Genomic DNA, 21,132 nt, shown 5'->3' with positions numbered 1-21,132 from the left:
TTGGCCATGAAGTGGGCATTTGAGGAGTGGCGTCATTGGCTTGAGGGTGCTAAACATCGTGTGGTGGTCTTGACTGATCACAAGAATCTCATTTACCTTGAGTCTGCCAGGCGTTTGAATCCTAGACAGGCTCGTTGGTCGTTGTTTTTTTCTCGTTTCAATTTCGTGGTTTCATATCTGCCAGGTTCTAAGAATGTGAAGGCAGATGCTCTTTCCAGGAGTTTTGTGCCTGACTCTCCTGGAGACTCTGGGCCTACTGGTATCCTTAGGGATGGGGTAATATTGTCCGCCGTATCCCCAGACTTGTGACGTGCATTGCAGGAGTTTCAGGTGGATAAACCGGATCGTTGTCCACCAGAAAGACTGTTTGTTCCGGATGATTGGACCAGTAGAGTCATCTCCGAGGTCCATTCTTCTGTGTTGGCTGGTCATCCTGGAATATTTGGTACTAGAGACTTGGTGGCCAGGTCTTTTTGGTGGCCTTCCTTGTCTAGGGATGTGCGTACCTTTCTGCAGTCTTGTGAAGTGTGTGCTCGAGCTAAGCCTTGCTGTTCTCGGGCCAGTGGGTTGTTGTTGTCCTTGCCCATCCCGAAGAGGCCTTGGACGCACATTTCCATGGATTTTATTTCTGATCTCCCGGTTTCACAGAAAATGTCCGTTATCTGGGTTGTGTGTGACCGCTTTTCAAAGATGGTTCATTTGGTGCCCTTGCCTAAGTTGCCTTCCTCCTCTGAGTTGGTCCCTTTGTTTTTTCAGAACGTGGTTCGTTTGCATGGGATTCCGGAGAATATCGTTTCTGACAGGGGATCCCAGTTTGTGTCTAGATTTTGGCGGACGTTTTGTGCCAAGATGGGCATTGATTTGTCTTTCTCGTCTGCATTCCTTCCTCAGACGAATGGCCAGACGGAGCGAACTAATCAGACCTTGGAAACTTATTTGAGGTGTTTTGTTTCTGCTGATCAAGATGACTGGGTTGCCTTTTTGCCACTGGCCGAATTTGCTCTTAATAATCGGGCTAGTTCTGCCACGTTGGTCTCTCCTTTTTTTTGTAATTCGGGGTTTCATCCTCGTTTTTCCTCTGGTCAGGTGGAGTCTTCGGATTGTCCTGGAGTGGACGTGGTGGTGGACAGGCTACATCAGATTTGGAATCAGGTGGTGGACAATTTGAAGTTATCTCAGGAGAAGACTCAGCAGTTTGCTAATCGCCGTCGCCACGTGGGTCCCCGACTTCTTGTTGGGGATTTGGTGTGGTTGTCTTCTCGTTTTGTCCCTATGAAGGTCTCTTCTCCTAAGTTCAAGCCTCGGTTCATCGGTCCTTATAGGATCTCGGAGATTCTTAACCCTGTATCTTTTCGTTTGGATCTCCCAGCATCGTTTGCTATTCATAATGTGTTCCATCGGTCGTTGTTGCGGAGGTATGAGGTGCCCGTTGTTCCTTCGGTTGAGCCTCCTGCTCCGGTGCTGGTGGAGGGAGAATTGGAGTATGTTGTTGAGAAGATCTTGGATTCTCGTGTTTCCAGACGCAAACTCCAGTATTTGGTTAAGTGGAAGGGTTATGGTCAGGAGGATAATTCCTGGGTGGTCGCCTCCGATGTTCATGCGACTGATTTGGTCCGCGCCTTCCATAGAGCTCACCCTGATCGCCCTGGGGGTTCTTGTGAGGGTTCGGTGACCCCTCCTCAAGGGGGGGTACTGTTGTGGATTCTGTTTGTGGGCTCCCTCTGGTGGTTACTGCTGGTACTGGGTGACTTTGGTGGGTTGCGGCCTTTGGTTTCCACCTGTCCATCAGAGGCTGGGTGGTTCCTATTTTACCTGGCCTTTCTGTCATTCCCTTGCCGGCTATCAATGTATTCAGATGTGCTCTGTTTGGTTCCTGCCTACCTGCTCCCAGATCTTTCAGGATAAGCTAAGTGCTGATTTTCAGTTGTTGGTTTTTTTGTCCAGCTTGCTTATTATGTCTCTATGCTAGCTGGTAGCTCTAGTGGACTGAGGTTCTCCCCATGTGCCATGAGTTGGCACATGGGTTCTTGTAATCTCAGGATGGTTTTTTGATTAGGGTTTTTTGCTGACCGCTCAGACCCCTTTTGTATCGTTCTGCTTTCTAGTTTACAGCGGGCCTCAATTTGCTGAACCTATATATATCATCTCTATGTGTGTGCCTTCCTCTCATTTCACCGTCAATACATGTGGGGGGCAACTATACCTTTTGGGGTTCATTCCTCTGGAGGCAAGTGAGGTCTTTATTTTCTCTGCAGTACTAGTTAGCTCTTAGGCTGGTGCGTGGCGTCTAGAACCAACGTAGGCACGCTCCCTGGCTATCTCTAGTTGCGTTTGTCAGGCGTAGGGCAGCGGTCAGCCCAGGTTCCATCACCCTAGAGCTCGTCCGATATTTTGTATTACTTTGCTTGTCCCTTGCTATCCCTAGCCATTGGGATTCATGACAGGGAACCACCGTTTGGGCGCATGGCAGAGCTCGGAAGGGAAGGAGCACCATTTGGAATGCAGACTTAGATGAAATGGTCTGCAGGCATCACATTGCGTTTGCAGAGCCCCTAATGTACCTAAACAGTAGAAACCACCCACAAATGACCCCATATTGGAAACTAGACCCCCAAGGAACTTATCTAGATGTGTTGTGAGAACTTTGAACCTCCAAGTGTTTCACTACAGTTTATGAAGCAGAGCCATGAAAATAAAAATTCTTTTTTTTCACACACAAATTATTTTTAGCCCCCAGTTTTGTATTTTTCCAAGGGTAACAGGAGAAATTGCACCCCAAAAATTGTTGTGCATTTTGTCCTGAGTAAACTGATGCCCCATATGTGGGGGGAACCACCATTTGGGTGCATGGCAGAGCTCAGAAGGGAAGGAGCGCCATTTGGAATGCAGACTTAGATGGAATAGTCTGCAGGCGTCACATTGCGTTTGCAGAGCCCCTAATGTACCTAAACAGTAAAAAAACCCACAAATGACCCCATATTGGAAACTAGACCCCCCAAGGAACTTATCTAGATGTGTTGTGAGAACTTTGAACCCCCAAGTGTTTCACTACAGTTTATGACGCCGAGTTGTGAAAATAAAAATTCCTTTTTTTTCCACAAAAATTATTTTTTAGCCCCCAGTTTTGTATTTTCCCAAGGGTAGCAGGAGAAATTGGACCCCAAAAGTTGTTGAGCATTTTGTCCTGAGTAGGCTGTTCCAAGGGTCTCAGGGAAGCTTGCAGGGAGCCCCCTCCCTGTGCGATTCTTCCCTATGCCCCCGGAACGCTGTGATCATGTTTGATCGCAGCGTGCTGGGGGTTAGTGTGCCAGGGCACATAGTGCCGGATGTCAGCTGCGATAGTCACCTGACAATCGGCCGTGATCGGCCGCGCTCCCCCCATGAGCGCAGCTGATCGCGCTGGACATACTATCCCGTCCCTGGGAATTAAGTCCCAGGTCACCTTGACGGGATAGTATGTCTAATGGGATTAAGGGGTTAAAGTTGAGGAGATATCCACATCACTGAAATAGGTGCTTATGAATTCTTGTCTACCACAAATACCTCTACCATGGAGCACAATTATATCATTTTCTTTATAATATAGTATCCTTTCACGCTTTACAGCCTTGCTTTTGACCTCTCTATATATGTACTATATGTATTTTATACCAGATAATACACCGCTTTCACAGTCTGATGTTTTTTCTATGGACATGGTTTCCGTGGCAACAGTCACAGAGATTATCCATATCTTTTTGACATATTAATTATAACAATGGAATTAGTTTTCAATATATTCTCTTGTGCATTATTTTGATTTATAACTTTATTTTTTATTTTTGTACCCATATGTAAAATTCTCCACTCTGATAAAAAGTTTGATCTGAAGAAGGTCCAAGTGTGGACCGAAAACGTTCAACTATTATTGCCTGGATGCAAAGTAAATGAACTAAATTTTCTTTTTCAAAAAATTTTGAGTGCCAAGTTTATTTAGACTATTGATACGACAGGCCGGACACCTTTCTTGTGCACCAACAGTAATTCAAAACAGAGTGCCATGTTTTTCTTATAAGAAGGCAGATTGTTCCCTGAAGGGTTGGACAGAAGTACAATAATGAGTGTCTGCAGGAAACAGTGAAGCATGGTGGAGGTTCCTTGCAACTTTGGGACTGCTTTTCATCAAATGGAGTTGGGAACTTGGTCAGGATTAATGATATTCTCAATGCTGAGAAATACAGGCAGATGCTTATCCATCATGAAATACCATCAGGGAGGCGTTTGACTGGCTCCAAATTTATTCTGCAGCAGAACTATAACTCCAAACATGCAAGCAATGTCATGAAGAACTACTTTAAGTGTAAGGAAGAGCAAAGAGTTCTGGATGTGATTATATGGTTCCTACAGAGCCCTGATCTCAATGTTATTGAGTCTGTGAGGTCTCAAATGACAAGACTGAAATATTTGCTCAAGCCTACATCCAGAGAAACCTGTGATTAGTTCTCCAAGATTGCTGGAACAACCTCCCATCTAAGTTCCTTCAAAAACAGTATGCAAGTCTACCTAGAAATCATGATACTTGGATGCTGATTTGAAAGCAAAGTGTTGTCAATCCAAAAAGTGAGTTGATTTAAATCTCTCTTGTGTTCATTTACTTAATTTACTTTACTTATTTACATTTTGTTAACTAATAAAAACTAAACTATTAACGCTTAAATTTAGACAGCATTCTTACTTTGCAACAATTTTTCCAAAACTGCCTAAAACTTTTACATACTACAGTACACGGAAATAAACTTTGTATATTTCCCTAGATCACCAATAAATATAATAAATATAACAAATTATCAGTTTGCATTTTTTCAGTTTAATGTAGTGAAAAGTGATATTTGATTGATGTGATCATCAAGACTTTTTGTCCTCTCCTATTTTGATTCAAGCTTCTTTGCTTATATATAGTGTTTTCCTAAGGAAATTCATCTTTAGACATTCAAAAATAATTAAAAAAAGATATTTTTTCATTAGCAGTACATTTTTCATGTCATTTTTTGTTTTGCTAGTTTTCACATAAAAAAATCTAGAAATATTTCAGTTTCCACATTGGGACACTAATGCAGACATGATAGGCTGATGCTTCATTACTGTAAAGAGAACGGCACAATAAGCAGAGTCATATTATTTATTATTGGATGTTATTATTAGATGATGGCCAAATTAAATGGTACAAGCATGAATGAGAGCACATGAAAGCACAGCAAGAGATGCAAAGAGACAGACAGAGAGGATGCTTCTTCGTTGCAGTAAGTGTTTTTCTCATCCCAGTGATGGATTTGCAGCCACACTATGCAGTTCAACTTCTGAACATGTGATATAGAGAAACAGAAAAACAGGAATCACTCATGTCTCTGTGTGTTGTGTATGAGAGATGTCAAGGCAGATAGTCTTCACCTACTAGCTCAGAAAAAAACTGAAAACTGGAAATAAAGCATGCAAAGGAAAAACTGGTATGACGTGCAGTATACACTTTGAATAATAGCTAGAAATTGTGTTGTTTCTTGTGTACACATGGAGCGCCCCCACACCGCCGCAGGGCCGAGGGGTACCCGGAGCCGGGCCTCTAGGTCTCAATCCTGGGGTTGTCACGGTGGCTAGACCCGGTCCGTGGCCCTGTCTGTCAGTGGGGGACGTCCGGTGCAATAAGTGATGTTGTAGCGGTGCAGTTGTGGGGTGCAGGTCGCGGTAAATAACGAGGACACCAGGTTGCAGTCTCTTTACCTCTTTACTGATGCTCTCTGGGTCCTCAGTCCGGAATACGGCTCACCAGGCTGCGCAAGTCCGGCCGGTCCAATGGCACTTCCAGAGCTCTCCTTGCAGGTGGAAATCGGTGCTTTCCTTCTAGCGCTATGTGTTGCAGTCCTTCCCTGCTGTGCTTACGGAAAGTACCCCACAACTGTTGTGTCTGTTTCTCGTGTTCCCTCACAACAACTTAATTCGCAATGATCTTCCTCGTCCCTCCAGATACTATGGTAGGAACGCACCCGTATGACGGGGAGGCTCGGAGATCTTCCGGGACTCTATCTGCGCCCCTCTCCTGTTGGTACCCCCCTTTGCCTTCCTGGGTGATGCGTGAGACAGTCCGCCTCAAGCTAACTGCCCTGCCGTAGGTCTGAGGTATGGCTTGAAACTCTTTACCTCCTCGGCGTTCCGGCCACCGGTAGTGCGCCTCAGTAAGGTGCTGCCTCTTTCAGCACAACCCTCACTGGTATCTCCTTTCGCTTGATTTCGTTTCTCACTCAGCACAATCTATCTCGCTTCTTAGTCCTTCCTTGGGCACCGCCGCTATGCTGAGCAGGCACGGTCCCTTTACGTTCTTTCCATGCCAGGCCTCTGCCAGGATCCCACCCCTGGCAGAGACCCTACAGTCTCTCCCTTCACAACACCCTCTGCCACCAGGTGTTGCTCCGTTCAATCCCGTCAGCGTTCTCTCTAACTTCCTGCCTGACCCCCAGTTTACCCACTATGGTGGGGAGTGGCCTAATGAATAGCACCCTTAGCTCCCCCCGGAGGCCCAGCTGTGAAATGTATTGGTGACTGTGATACCTGCTCAGAGAACTCCTTCCGTGCCATCGAACGCAGCATGGCCCCCCTTAGTGGCTGAACCATGCTACTGCAACGACCAGGACTCTGGGGCGCTGCACTCCCCCCTGGTTAAACACAGTACTCCGGGACTGGGAAGAAAAACAACAATACAGGTTAGCAAAAAGACATACAATTTTGTTGAGTGCAATTAACAGTAAGTATACTTAAGTAGGCTTCCCTTTATGGGAGGTGAGGACACTTTTAACGTTACAAACATAATCAACATTATAAATTACAGAGCATAAATAACTTCTGTTACCCAACCGGGTATTCTACTTAATGCAATTTTTGGAACAATAACTTAACATTGCCTTTAAGAAACTCACAATCTTAGTCTATCAAAGGCCTTCCTATAATCACATTATAAGGCATTTCAACTTTACATTCTCCTTCTTGTGAACCTGCAGGACCGCCTGTCCCTACGGCACCAGGCCTACTGCCTCTCCTTTCTTCTACAGGACCGCCCTGTTCAGCCAGGGCCTACTGCCTTTCGCTACTATACACAGTATAGACATAACATTCCTTTCGGTTGAAGAACTCTGAGCCAGCTCTACTCGGCCCCTTTAAGGACTCACTCTCTAACCCCTACGGGTTCACTCTCTGTCCTTAGTAACAAAGTAACTTTTCAATGGGGACGCAGGGTTTACCTTCTATCCTCACCCTCATTATTACTTCTCTTACTTTCAACTGTGCAGACCTCTACTTCTACCCCTACGGGCTCTCTGCATCTTTCCTGTCTTCAAAACATTATTCAAATTTCACATTTTAACAAATTCAACACATATAACTCGGCATGTAAAACAGTTACATTTCTTTTCAAGGCATCATTATGGCATTACTGTTCTGCAACAGTATCTCTCTCAAGTTCAGTTTCTCACATCCCCTTTAAGAGGAGACCAAGTCTTTCTAAGGTAGCTCGTCTCCTCAGCCTACCGGCCCATGCAAAGGTTCCGGCATGGTATCTTCGCAAAGTGTCTTTAACTAGAACCGGTAGGAAAGGTATCTTCGCAAAGTGTCCTTGGCTTAAACAAATAGGGCAAATATCTTCGCAAAGTGTCTTTGGCTAAAACCAGTAGGGAGCACCTTTAAGAAGGTGCAACTATTTACAAGGGAAGTTCGAATCATGCACAGTCCATGATTTCTGCAGTTCTTTAAACTTGTGCAAAAATTTTAGGAAAGGAAAACAAACAAAGAGGATCCCGGGTGAACAGAGGGATCCATTAACCCTGAGCGGGTTTAGCAGCAACTTAAAGGAATAAAAGACAAACAGTAACTATTTACATTTTCAGGTTTCCGAGGTTTATTCTTCTTCTGGTGGCTTGGGCTCCTGAACCCCGGCCACTGTAGCACGGACACCAGCGGCAAGCTCCGCAGGGACCACCTGGTCACCTGCTGTCTGAATTTGAAGCCTAACTCTGTCGGCAAGTTCAGGAGCTGCTACAAAGCGTACAGTAGAAACAGTAACAAGATCTGGCAGCCCTGGATTGACCACAGTTGGGGCCGCAGGTGCCATTCTCTCAGACTCGCATCGCTGAACTTTCCGGGCACGCCACCCTTGTGTGTTCCAGTGGCGGGTATATGTCACCTGATCCCCCTCCCGGAGTGGTTCACCTTCTCGATCACAGCAGGGGGTCTCCACATCGTAGCCGGCAACGAAGATGCCAGTAGGTAGACCCGACTCCCAAATGGAACCCCACCCCTTCCTTGGGTGGAATGCCGCCACCGTCCCTCGCCTGACAGCATCCGTCCCATCATAGATCATTTTTTTGCTCTGCAGTTCCCGTCTTTCAACTTCGGTGCGCTGTCCCCAATGCTGGAGCACGCATTGTTTGTATTGGTCCCAGGTAAGTATCGCAATAGTGAGACCTTCCATTGGAATCCCATCCTGCTCGACCCAGGGAACATCCCATCGGAACATCACCCCTCCTGGGTCCATTTCTATGGGCTCTCCCCACCTGGTTGGCAATGGTGGTAACAACTTCCCCAACGCACCGGGGGTGAGAACCGCTCGGTCGATTGTAAACGCGGGGTTACTGTTGTGGGGAGGATCGGTCGGGAGAGCAGAACCGTCCAGGGGAGTAGGGGCGCTGCCCATACCTGCGCCTGATGTGGTTCCATCGGTGCCGCTCCGGTCCGTTAACAAAGACGCTGGAATCTGCTGCAGCCCGGACCGGGGCTCCTCCAATGGGATGCTCGGATTCGGCTCCGCTGGCTGTGGTTCCTCCTCCTCTAACTCCGAGGTCGGGATTGGGGAACGTAACTCCGCTGTCGGGTCCGCAGGCTTCCGGTCCATCTCCGGTGAAGAAGGGCAGGCCGGAACTGCTTCTTCCTCGCTCAGGCACTCGCCGTTCATCACCGCCGCCTGATAGTTGCTGGCAGTGCATGCACCTAACTCCGCCATTTCTCTGAAGTCGGGCTTCTCCATCACCCGCTTCCCGCCGTTGCATCTCAGGGGGTTGTCTTCTGTTTTGGGGCAGGTCATCTCTTTGCAGCCAGAAGTGCAGGGGGCGGTAGCCATTTCTCGCGCCACACTGGGAGTCTCCGCCCATAACACACCCTCCTTCTCCTGGGGTGTAGCAATGGCGGCGCCTTTTGGCGGGAACTTCTGGCGGCCAATGGCGCAGCACAATCTTGCAATAAAGTACAGTCCAAGCACAGTAAATCACAGTCTCTAGGCACACATGACCTGATTCTTCAGGCTTAAGTAGATCCTGTTCGTGACGCCAAGTTGGAGCGCCCCCACACCGCCGCAGGGCCGAGGGGTACCCGGAGCCGGGCCTCTAGGTCTCAGTCCTGGGGTTGTCACGGTGGCTAGACCCGGTCCGTGGCCCTGTCTGTCAGTGGGGGACGTCCGGTGCAATAAGTGATGTTGTAGCGGTGCAGTTGTGGGGTGCAGGTCGCGGTAAATAATGAGGACACCAGGTTGCAGTCTCTTTACCTCTTTACTGAAGCTCTCTGGGTCCTCAGTCCGGAATACGGCTCACCAGGCTGCGCAAGTCCGGCCGGTCCAATGGCACTTCCAGAGCTCTCCTTGCAGGTGGAAATCGGTGCTTTCCTTCTAGCGCTATGTGTTGCAGTCCTTCCCTGCTGTGCTTACGGAAAGTACCCCACAACTGTTGTGTCTGTTTCTCGTGTTCCCTCACAACAACTTAATTCGCAATGATCTTCCTCGTCCCTCCAGATACTATGGTAGGAACGCACCCGTATGACGGGGAGGCTCGGAGATCTTCCGGGACTCTATCTGCGCCCCTCTCCTGTTGGTACCCCCCTTTGCCTTCCTGGGTGATGCGTGAGACAGTCCGCCTCAAGCTAACTGCCCTGCCGTAGGTCTGAGGTATGGCTTGAAACTCTTTACCTCCTCGGCGTTCCGGCCACCGGTAGTGCGCCTCAGTAAGGTGCTGCCTCTTTCAGCACAACCCTCACTGGTATCTCCTTTCGCTTGATTTCGTTTCTCACTCAGCACAATCTATCTCGCTTCTTAGTCCTTCCTTGGGCACCGCCGCTATGCTGAGCAGGCACGGTCCCTTTACGTTCTTTCCATGCCAGGCCTCTGCCAGGATCCCACCCCTGGCAGAGACCCTACAGTCTCTCCCTTCACAACACCCTCTGCCACCAGGTGTTGCTCCGTTCAATCCCGTCAGCGTTCTCTCTAACTTCCTGCCTGACCCCCAGTTTACCCACTATGGTGGGGAGTGGCCTAATGAATAGCACCCTTAGCTCCCCCCGGAGGCCCAGCTGTGAAATGTATTGGTGACTGTGATACCTGCTCAGAGAACTCCTTCCGTGCCATCGAACGCAGCATGGCCCCCCTTAGTGGCTGAACCATGCTACTGCAACGACCAGGACTCTGGGGCGCTGCACACACAAAACAGCTTATTCTGAAAAATCACCTAAAACTCCAAGCAGAGGTGTATCTAAGTTTTCCAGCACCCAGAGCAAGAATTCAGTTTGGTGTCTCCCCTACCCCCATGCACATATGCGACTTGCACACTTACAGTCATGTGCCGACGAGCTGCTCTTCCTAATTCTCTCAATGTTGAGTGAAAAACTAAGAAAAGCAGGAAGAAGAGCTATTTGTCATGTGCTGGCAAGTATGAAAATCGCATATGAGTGGCTGGAACTAGCAGGCAGAGATTAATCCTAACAGTGAGTATATTACATGCTGCTGGGATTGGCATGCTACAGTGCTTCATTTTATAATTAAATGGCTTGTCCAGGTTTGAGATGAAAATCTGCAGTTACTTTAGGTGACTGCAGGCCTCTAAATTCTCACAGAGCATGCACTGCACATTTTTAGGACTCTTCTTTGCCAGTCGCAAGAGTGGACAGTCATGTGAGCACAAGTATTTGATGCTTATACTTCTGGCTACTTTCTGGCTAGATGTGTCCTGTCTCACTCAATCCATTCATTCATTCATTCATTCATCACATTCCTACTCCTTCGTATACTGTCCTCACACTGTTCCCCCACGCTGCCCCCCCTGTTGTGGATTCTGTTTTTGGGCTCCCTCTGGTGGTTACAACTGGTACTGGGTGACTTTGGTGGGTTGCGGCCTCTGGTTTCCACCTGTCCATCTGAGGCTGGGTGTTTCCTATTTAACCTGGCTTTCCTGTCATTCCCTTGCCGGCTATCAATGTATCAGTGTGTCTCTGTTTCCTTTGCTACCTGCTCCTAAAGCCTTCAGGACAAGCTAAGTCTGATTCCCCTGTTTCATGTTTGCTTTCATGTTTTTAGTCCAGCTTGCAGATATGTAATTCTCTGCGGCTGGTTGCTCTAGTGGGCTGAAATTACCACTCATGTACCATGAGTTGGCACATGAGTTCAAGTAATTTCAGGATGGTATTTTGAAGGGTTTTAAGCTGACCGCACGGTTCACCTTTTGTATCCTCTGCTATCTAGCTTAAGCGGGCCTCATTTTGCTGAATCTGTTTTCATAACTACGTTTGTGCCTTCCTCTCATTTCACCGTCTGTTGTGAATTTGGTTTCTGGGCTCCCCCGGTGGTTTCTGGTGGTACTGCACTTGTGTGCTTCATCTCCTCTGTTCACCTGTTTCCATCAGGATGTGGGAGTTTTCTATTTAACCTTGCTCCTCAGTCATTTCTATGCCGGCCAACAATGTTACCAGAAGCCTTTCTGTTGCATGTTCCTGCTCCTAGACTACTATCAGCTAAGTTGGACTTTGAGTCCTAAGTTTGTTTTGCATTTTTGTTCCAGTTCTCTGTGATTGAATATTTCTGAGGCTGGAAGCTCTTGTGAGCTGAAATTGCCACTCTGGTGTCATGAGTTGATATTAGAGTCTTAAAGTAATTTCAGGATGGTGTTTTGAAAGGGTTTTCAGCTGACTGTGAAGTTCCCTTTTCTGTCTTCCTACTATCTAGTAAGCGGACCTCAATTTGCTAAACCTATTTTCATACTTCGTATGTCAATTTCATCTGAAATCACCGACAATATATGTGGGGGCTACTGTCTGCCTTTTGGGGAAAATTTCTCTAGAGGTAAGCCAGGTCTGTATTTTCCTCTGCTAGGGTCAGTCAGTCCTCCGGCTGGCGCTGGGCGTCTAGGGATAAAACGTAGGCACGCTACCCGGCCACTGTTAGTTGTGCGGTAGGTTTAGCTCACGGTCAGCTCGAGTTCCCATTTTCCAAGAGCTAGTCCTTTTTTATGCTTTACTACGTTCTCTTGCCATTGAGAACCATGACAGTTTGGCTGGCCAAGGGTTAAAATAATTGGCAGAAGAAAGGAGAGAAAAGAAGTCTGCAGAGAATTTTTTTTTTTTTTTTTCCTGAGTTTGCTCATTAGTTGATTCACTTGCATCTCTGCTTACTGCAGCCTTCGTCTCTCTCTCCTTCTAATCCTTGAATGGTTCTGATTTCACCTGATTAATATGGATCCTCAGAGTTTAGCTACAGGTTTGGATAATCTCGCTGTGAAGGTTCAAAGTTTACAGGATTTTGTTATTCATGCTCCTATATCTGAACCTAGAATTCCTTTACCTGAATTTTTCTCCGGGGATAGATCTCGCTTCCAGAATTTCAAACATAATTGTAAATTATTTTTGTCTCTGAGATCTCGCTCCGTTGGAGATCCTGCACAGCAGGTCAGGATTGTAATTTCCTTGCTCCGGGGCGACCCTCAGGACTGGGCATTTGCTTTGGCACCAGGGGATCCTGCGTTGCTCAATGTGGATGCGTTTTTCCTGGCTTTGGGGCTGCTTTATGAGGAACCTCATTTAGAGATTCAGGCTGAAAAAGCCTTAATGGCCCTGTCTCAAGGGCAAGATGAGGCTGAAATATACTGCCAAAAATTTCGTAAGTGGTCTGTGCTTACTCAGTGGAATGAGTGCGCCCTGGCGGCGAATTTCAGAGAGGGTCTCTCTGATGCCATTAAGGATGTTATGGTGGGGTTCCCTGTGCCTACAGGTCTGAATGAGTCCATGACAATGGCTATTCAGATTGATCGGCGTTTGCGGGAGCGCAAACCTGTGCACCATTTGGCGGTGTCCACTGAGAAGGCGCCAGAGATTATGCAATGTGATAGAATTCTGTCCAGAAGCGAACGACAGAATTTTAGGCGAAAAAATGGGTTATGCTTCTATTGTGGTGATTCAACTCATGTTATATCAGCATGCTCTAAACGTACTAAGAAGGTTGATAAGTCTGTTTCAATTGGCACTTTACAGTCTAAGTTTATTCTATCTGTGACCCTGATTTGCTCTTTATCGTCTATTACCGCGGACGCCTATGTCGACTCTGGCGCCGCTTTGAGTCTTATGGATTGGTCCTTTGCCAAACGCTGTGGGTTTGATTTAGAGCCTCTGGAAGTTCCTATACCTCTGAAGGGTATTGACTCCACGCCATTGGCTAGTAATAAACCACAATACTGGACACAAGTAAATATGCGTATTAATCCGGATCACCAGGAGATTATTCGCTTCCTTGTGTTGTATAATCTACATGATGTGTTGGTGCTTGGATTGCCATGGCTGCAATCTCATAACCCAGTCCTCGACTGGAAAGCAATGTCTGTGTTAAGCTGGGGATGTCAGGGGACTCATGGGGACGTACCTTTGGTTTCCATTTCGTCATCTATTCCCTCTGAGATTCCGGAATTTTTATCTGATTATCGTGACGTTTTTGAGGAGCCTAAAATTGGTTCACTACCTCCGCACAGAGAGTGCGATTGTACTATAGATCTGATTCCGGGCAGTAAGTTTCCAAAGGGTCGTTTATTTAATCTATCTGTGCCTGAACATGCTGCTATGCGGGAATATATTAAGGAGTCCTTGGAAAAGGGACATATTCGTCCTTCGTCATCTCCCTTAGGAGCCGGTTTTTTCTTTGTATCTAAAAAAGATGGCTCTTTGAGGCCGTGTATTGATTATCGGCTTTTGAATAAAATCACGGTTAAATATCAGTATCCTTTGCCACTGCTTACTGATTTGTTTGCTCGAATAAAGGGGGCCAAGTGGTTCTCTAAGATTGATCTTCGTGGGGCGTATAATTTAGTGCGAATTAAGCAGGGGGATGAGTGGAAAACCGCATTTAATACGCCTGAGGGCCATTTTGAGTATTTAGTAATGCCTTTTGGTCTTTCAAATGCCCCTTCAGTCTTTCAGTCCTTTATGCATGACATTTTCCGTGAATATTTGGATAAATTTTTGATTGTGTATCTGGATGATATTTTGATTTTTTCGGATGACTGGGACTCTCATGTCCAACAGGTCAGGAGGGTTTTTCAGGTTTTGCGCTCTAATTCCTTGTGTGTAAAGGGTTCTAAGTGCGTTTTTGGGGTTCAGAAGATTTCGTTTTTGGGGTACATTTTTTCCCCCTCTTCCATTGAGATGGACCCTGTCAAGGTTCAGGCTATTTGTGATTGGACGCAACCCTCTTCTCTTAAGAGCCTTCAGAAGTTTTTGGGCTTTGCTAATTTTTATCGTCGATTTATAACTGGTTTTTCTGATGTCGCTAAACCGTTGACTGATTTGACTAAGAAGGGTGCTGATGTTGCTGAGTGGTCCCCTGCTGCTGTGGAGGCCTTTCGGGAGCTTAAGCGCCGCTTTTCTTCCGCCCCTGTATTGCGTCAGCCTGATGTTACTCTTCCTTTTCAGGTTGAGGTCGACGCTTCAGAAATCGGAGCTGGGGCGGTTTTGTCGCAGAAAAGTTCCGACTGCTCCGTGATGAGACCTTGTGCGTTCTTTTCTCGTAAGTTTTCGCCCGCTGAGCGAAATTATGATATTGGTAATCGGGAGCTCTTGGCTATGAAGTGGGCTTTTGAGGAGTGGCGTCATTGGCTTGAGGGGGCTAGACATCAGGTGGTGGTATTGACCGACCACAAGAATTTGATTTATCTTGAGTCCGCCAGGCGCCTGAATCCTAGACAGGCGCGCTGGTCGTTATTTTTCTCTCGGTTTAATTTTGTGGTTTCTTACCTACCGGGTTCTAAAAATGTGAAGGCGGATGCCCTTTCTAGGAGTTTTGAGCCTGATTCCCCTGGTAATTCTGAACCTACAGGTATCCTTAAGGATGGAGTGATATTATCTGCTGTTTCCCCAGATTTGCGACGGGTCTTGCAGGAGTTTCAGGCGGATAGACCTGATCGTTGCCCGCCTGGTAGATTGTTTGTTCCTGATGATTGGACCAGTAGAGTCATCTCGGAGGTCCATTCTTCTGCGTTAGCAGGTCATCCTGGAATCTTTGGTACCAGGGATTTGGTGGCTAGGTCCTTCTGGTGGCCTTCCCTGTCGCGAGATGTGCGAGGTTTTGTGCAGTCTTGTGATGTTTGTGCTCGGGCCAAGCCTTGTTGTTCTTGGGCTAGTGGATTGTTGTTATCCTTGCCTATTCCGAAGAGGCCTTGGACTCACATCTCCATGGATTTTATTTCTGATCTCCCTGTTTCTCAGAAGATGTCTGTCATCTGGGTGGTGTGTGACCGTTTCTCTAAGATGGTCCATTTGGTTCCCTTGCCTAAATTGCCTTCCTCATCCAAGCTGGTTCCTCTGTTTTTTCAAAATGTGGTGCGCTTGCATGGTATTCCGGAGAATATTGTTTCTGACAGGGGAACCCAATTCGTGTCTAGATTTTGGCGAGCGTTCTGTGCTAGGATGGGCATTGATTTGTCTTTTTCGTCTGCTTTCCACCCTCAGACTAATGGCCAGACCGAGCGAACTAATCAGACCTTGGAGACTTATTTGAGGTGTTTTGTGTCTGCGGATCAGGATGATTGGGTTGCCTTTTTGCCCTTGGCGGAGTTTGCCCTCAATAATCGGGCTAGTTCTGCCACCTTGGTTTCTCCTTTCTTCTGTAATTCGGGGTTTCATCCTCGTTTCTCTTCCGGTCAGGTGGAGTGTTGTGAATTTGGATTCTGGGCTCCCCCGGTGGCTACTGGTGGAATTGAACTGGTGTCTTCATCTTCTCTGTTCACCTGTTCCCATCAAGATGTGGGAGTCGCTATATAACCTTGCTGCTCTGTTAGTTGCTTGCCGGTCAACAATGTTATCAGAAGCCTCTCTGTGCTTGTTCCTGCTCCTAGACAACTACTAGATAAGTTGGACTCTTGTCCATGTTTGTTTTTGCATTTTGTTCCAGTTCACAGCTGTAGTTTCGTTACTGTGTCTGGAAAGCTCTTGTGAACGGGAATTGCCACTCTGGTGTTATGAGTTAATGCCAGAGTTTTAAAGTAATTTCTGGATGGTGTTTTTGATAGGGTTTTCAGCTGACCATGAAAGTGTCCTTTCTGTCTTCTGCTATGTAGTAAGTGGACCTCAAATTTGCTAAACCTATTTTCATACTACGTTTGTTATTTCATCTCAACTCACCGCCAATACATGTGGGGGGCCTCTGTCTCCTTTCGGGGTATTTCTCTAGAGGTGAGCTAGGACTAATATTTTCCTCTGCTAGCTTTATTTAGTCCTCCGGCTGGGCTGGGCATCTAGAATCAACGTAGGCATGCTACCCGGCCACTGCTAGTTGTGCGTTAGGTTTAGTTCATGGTCAGCTCAGTTCCCATCTTCCAAGAGCTAGTTCCTATATATGCTTATGCTATGTTCTCTTGCCATTGAGATCATGACAGTTTGACCGGCCCGCAAGGTGTTAATTGTTTGGGCTGAAGCAGGAGAAAAAGAAGTGTTGAAGGGAAATTTTTTTTTTTTTTTTTCCCCTCAGAGTTTTGCTGCCTAGCCCTTGATTGCTGTCTAGCTGCTTCTTGCCTCCTCTTGACCCTTGAATGGCTCTGTGTCCACCTGTTTGTAATGGATCTTCAGAGTGTAACTGCAGGTTTGAATAATCTCGCCACGAAGGTACAAAATTTGCAAGATTTTGTTTGTCATGCACCTGTATCTGAGCCGAGAATTCCTTTGCCGGAATTTTTCTCGGGGAATAGATCCGGGTTTCAGAATTTTCGAAATAATTGCAAATTATTTTTGTCTCTGAAATCTCGCTCTGCCGGAGACCCTGCACAGCAGGTCAGGATTGTGATTTCCTTGCTCCGGGGTGACCCTCAAGACTGGGCTTTTTCATTGACACCAGGGGATCCTGCGTTGCTCAATGTGGATGCGTTTTTTCTGGCCTTGGGGTTGCTTTATGACGAACCTCATTTGGAGCTTCAGGCAGAAAAAACTTTGATGTCCCTATCTCAGGGGCAAGATGAAGCAGAATTTTACTGCCAAAGATTCCGTAAATGGTCTGTGCTTACTCAGTGGAATGAGTGCGCCCTGGCGTCGACTTTCAGAGAGGGTCTCTCTGATGCCATTAAGGATGTTATGGTGGGGTTCCCTGTGCCTGCGGGTCTGAATGAGTCCATGACAATGGCTATTCAGATCGATAGGCGTTTGCGGGAGCGCAAACCAGTGCACCATCTGGCGGTGTCCACTGAGAAGTCGCCAGAGGGTATGCAGTGTGATAGAATTCTGTCCCGAAGCGAGCGGCAGAATTTTAGACGGAAAAATGGGTTGTGTTTCTATTGTGGTGATTCTACTCATGTTATATCAGCATGCTCTAAGCGCACTAAAAAGCTTGGTAAATCTGTTTCCATTTGCACCTTACCGTCTAAATTTATTCTATCTGTGACCCTGATTTGCTCTTTGTCATCTATTACCACGGACGCCTATGTCGACTCTGGCGCCGCTTTGAGTCTTATGGATTGGTCCTTTGCCAAACGCTGTGGGTATGATTTAGAGCCTTTGGAGACTCCTATTCCTCTGAAGGGGATTGACTCCACCCCATTGGCTAATAATAAACCACAATACTGGACACAAGTAACTATGCTTATTAATCCGGATCACCAGGAGATTATTCGCTTTCTGGTGCTGTATAATCTACATGATGATTTGGTGCTAGGATTGCCTTGGCTGCAATCTCACAACCCAGTCCTCGACTGGAGAGCTATGTCTGTGTTGAGCTGGGGATGTAAGGGGGCTCATGGGGATGTACCTGTGGTTTCCATTTCATCATCCATTTCCTCTGAAATTCCTGAGTTCCTGTCTGACTATCGTGACGTCTTTGAAGAATCCAAGCTTGGTTCGTTACCTCCGCACCGAGAGTGCGATTGTGCCATAGATTTAATCCCGGGTAGTAAATACCCAAAGGGTCGTTTATTTAATCTGTCTGTGCCTGAACATGCTGCTATGCGAGAATATATAAAGGAGTCCTTGGAAAAGGGACATATTCGTCCATCGTCATCTCCCTTAGGAGCCGGTTTTTTCTTTGTGTCAAAAAAAGACGGCTCTTTGAGACCATGTATTGATTATCGGCTTTTGAATAAAATCACTGTTAAATATCAATACCCATTGCCGTTGCTGACTGATTTGTTTGCTCGCATAAAGGGGGCCAAGTGGTTCTCTAAGATTGACCTTCGTGGGGCGTATAATTTGGTGCGAATCAGGCAGGGGGATGAGTGGAAAACCGCATTTAATACGCCCGAGGGCCACTTTGAGTATTTAGTGATGCCTTTTGGTCTTTCTAATGCTCCGTCAGTTTTCCAGTCCTTTATGCATGATATTTTTCGCGATTATTTGGATAAATTTATGATTGTGTATCTGGATGATATTCTGATTTTTTCGGATGACTGGGACTCTCATGTCCAGCAAGTCAGGAGGGTTTTTCAGGTTTTGCGGTCTAATTCTTTGTGTGTGAAGGGTTCTAAGTGTGTTTTTGGGGTACAGAGGATTTCCTTTTTGGGATATATTTTTTCCCCCTCTTCCATTGAAATGGATCCTGTCAAGGTTCAAGCTATTTGTGATTGGACGCAGCCCTCTTCTCTTAAGAGTCTTCAGAAATTTTTGGGCTTTGCTAACTTTTATCGTCGATTTATTGCTGGTTTTTCGGATATTGCTAAGCCATTGACCGATTTGACTAAGAAGGGTGCTGATGTTGCTGATTGGTCCCCTGATGCTGTGGAGGCCTTTCGGGAGCTTAAGCGCCGTTTTTCCTCTGCCCCTGTGTTGCGTCAGCCTGATGTTGCTCTACCTTTTCAGGTTGAGGTCGACGCTTCTGAGATCGGAGCTGGGGCAGTGTTGTCGCAGAAAAGTTCTGACTGCTCCGTGATGAGGCCTTGTGCCTTCTTTTCCCGTAAATTTTCGCCCGCTGAGCGGAATTATGATGTTGGGAATCGGGAGCTTTTGGCCATGAAGTGGGCTTTTGAGGAGTGGCGCCATTGGCTTGAGGGGGCCAGACATCAGGTGGTGGTATTGACTGACCACAAAAATTTGATTTATCTTGAGACCGCCAGGCGCCTGAATCCTAGACAGGCGCGCTGGTCATTATTTTTCTCTCGGTTTAATTTTGTGGTGTCATACCTACCGGGTTCTAAGAATGTTAAGGCGGATGCCCTTTCTAGGAGTTTTGAGCCTGACTCGCCTGGTAACTCTGAGCCCACAGGTATCCTTAAGGATGGAGTGGTATTGTCAGCCGTTTCTCCAGACCTGCGGCGGGCCTTGCAGGAGTTTCAGGCGGAGAGACCTGATCGTTGCCCACCTGATAAACTGTTTGTTCCTGATGATTGGACCAGTAGAGTCATCTCTGAGGTTCATTCTTCTGCGTTGGCAGGTCATCCTGGCATTTTTGGTACCAGGGATTTGGTGGCAAGGTCCTTCTGGTGGCCTTCCCTGTCACGAGATGTGCGAGGCTTTGTGCAGTCTTGTGACGTTTGTGCTCGGGCCAAGCCTTGTTGTTCTCGGGCTAGTGGATTATTGTTGCCCTTGCCTATTCCTAAGAGGCCTTGGACGCACATCTCGATGGATTTTATTTCAGATCTGCCTGTTTCTCAGAAGATGTCTGTCATCTGGGTGGTGTGTGACCGTTTTTCTAAGATGGTCCATTTGGTTCCTCTGCCCAAGTTACCTTCTTCTTCCGAGTTGGTTCCTCTGTTTTTTCAAAATGTTGTTCGTTTGCATGGTATTCCTGAGAATATCGTTTCTGACAGAGGGACCCAATTCGTGTCTAGATTTTGGCGGGCATTCTGTGCTAGGATGGGCATAGATTTATCTTTTTCGTCCGCTTTCCATCCTCAGACGAATGGCCAGACCGAGCGGATTAATCAGACCCTGGAGACATATCTGAGGTGTTTTGTGTCTGCTGACCAGGATGATTGGGTTGCTTTTTTGCCATTGGCGGAGTTCGCTCTCAATAATCGGGCCAGCTCTGCCACTTTGGTGTCCCCGTTTTTCTGTAATTCGGGGTTTCATCCTCGATTTTCCTCTGGTCAGGTGGAATCTTCGGATTGTCCTGGAGTGGATGCTGTGGTGGAGAGATTGCATCAGATCTGGGGGCAGGTGGTGGACAATTTGAGGTTGTCCCAGGAGAAGACTCAGCTTTTTGCCAACCGCCACCGTCGTGTTGGTCCTCGGCTTTGTGTTGGGGATTTGGTGTGGTTGTCTTCTCGTTTTGTCCCTATGAGGGTCTCTTCTCCTAAGTTTAAGCCTCGGTTTATCGGCCCGTATAAGATATTGGAGATTCTTAACCCTGTTTCCTTCCGTTTGGACCTCCCTGCATCCTTTTCTATTCATAACGTTTTTCATCGGTCATTATTGCGCAGGTATGAGGTACCGGTTGTGCCTTCCGTTGAGCCTCCTGCTCCGGTGTTGGTTGAGGGTGAGTTGGAGTACGTTGTGGAGAAAATCTTGGACTCTCGTGTTTCCAGACGGAGACTCCAGTATCTGGTCAAGTGGAAGGGATACGGCCAGGAGGATAATTCTTGGGTGAATGCATCTGATGTTCATGCCTCCGATCTGGTTCGTGCCTTTCATAGGGCCCATCCTGATCGCCCTGGTGGTTCTGGTGAGGGTTCGGTGCCCCCTCCTTGAGGGGGGGGTACTGTTGTGAATTTGGATTCTGGGCTCCCCCGGTGGCTACTGGTGGAATTGAACTGGTGTCTTCATCTTCTCTGTTCACCTGTTCCCATCAAGATGTGGGAGTCGCTATATAACCTTGCTGCTCTGTTAGTTGCTTGCCGGTCAACAATGTTATCAGAAGCCTCTCTGTGCTTGTTCCTGCTCCTAGAAAACTACTAGATAAGTTGG

This window comes from Ranitomeya variabilis, chromosome 5 (genome assembly GCF_051348905.1).
Source record: "Ranitomeya variabilis isolate aRanVar5 chromosome 5, aRanVar5.hap1, whole genome shotgun sequence".
Lineage (NCBI taxonomy): Eukaryota > Metazoa > Chordata > Amphibia > Anura > Dendrobatidae > Ranitomeya > Ranitomeya variabilis.
This window is presented reverse-complemented; position numbering follows the sequence as displayed.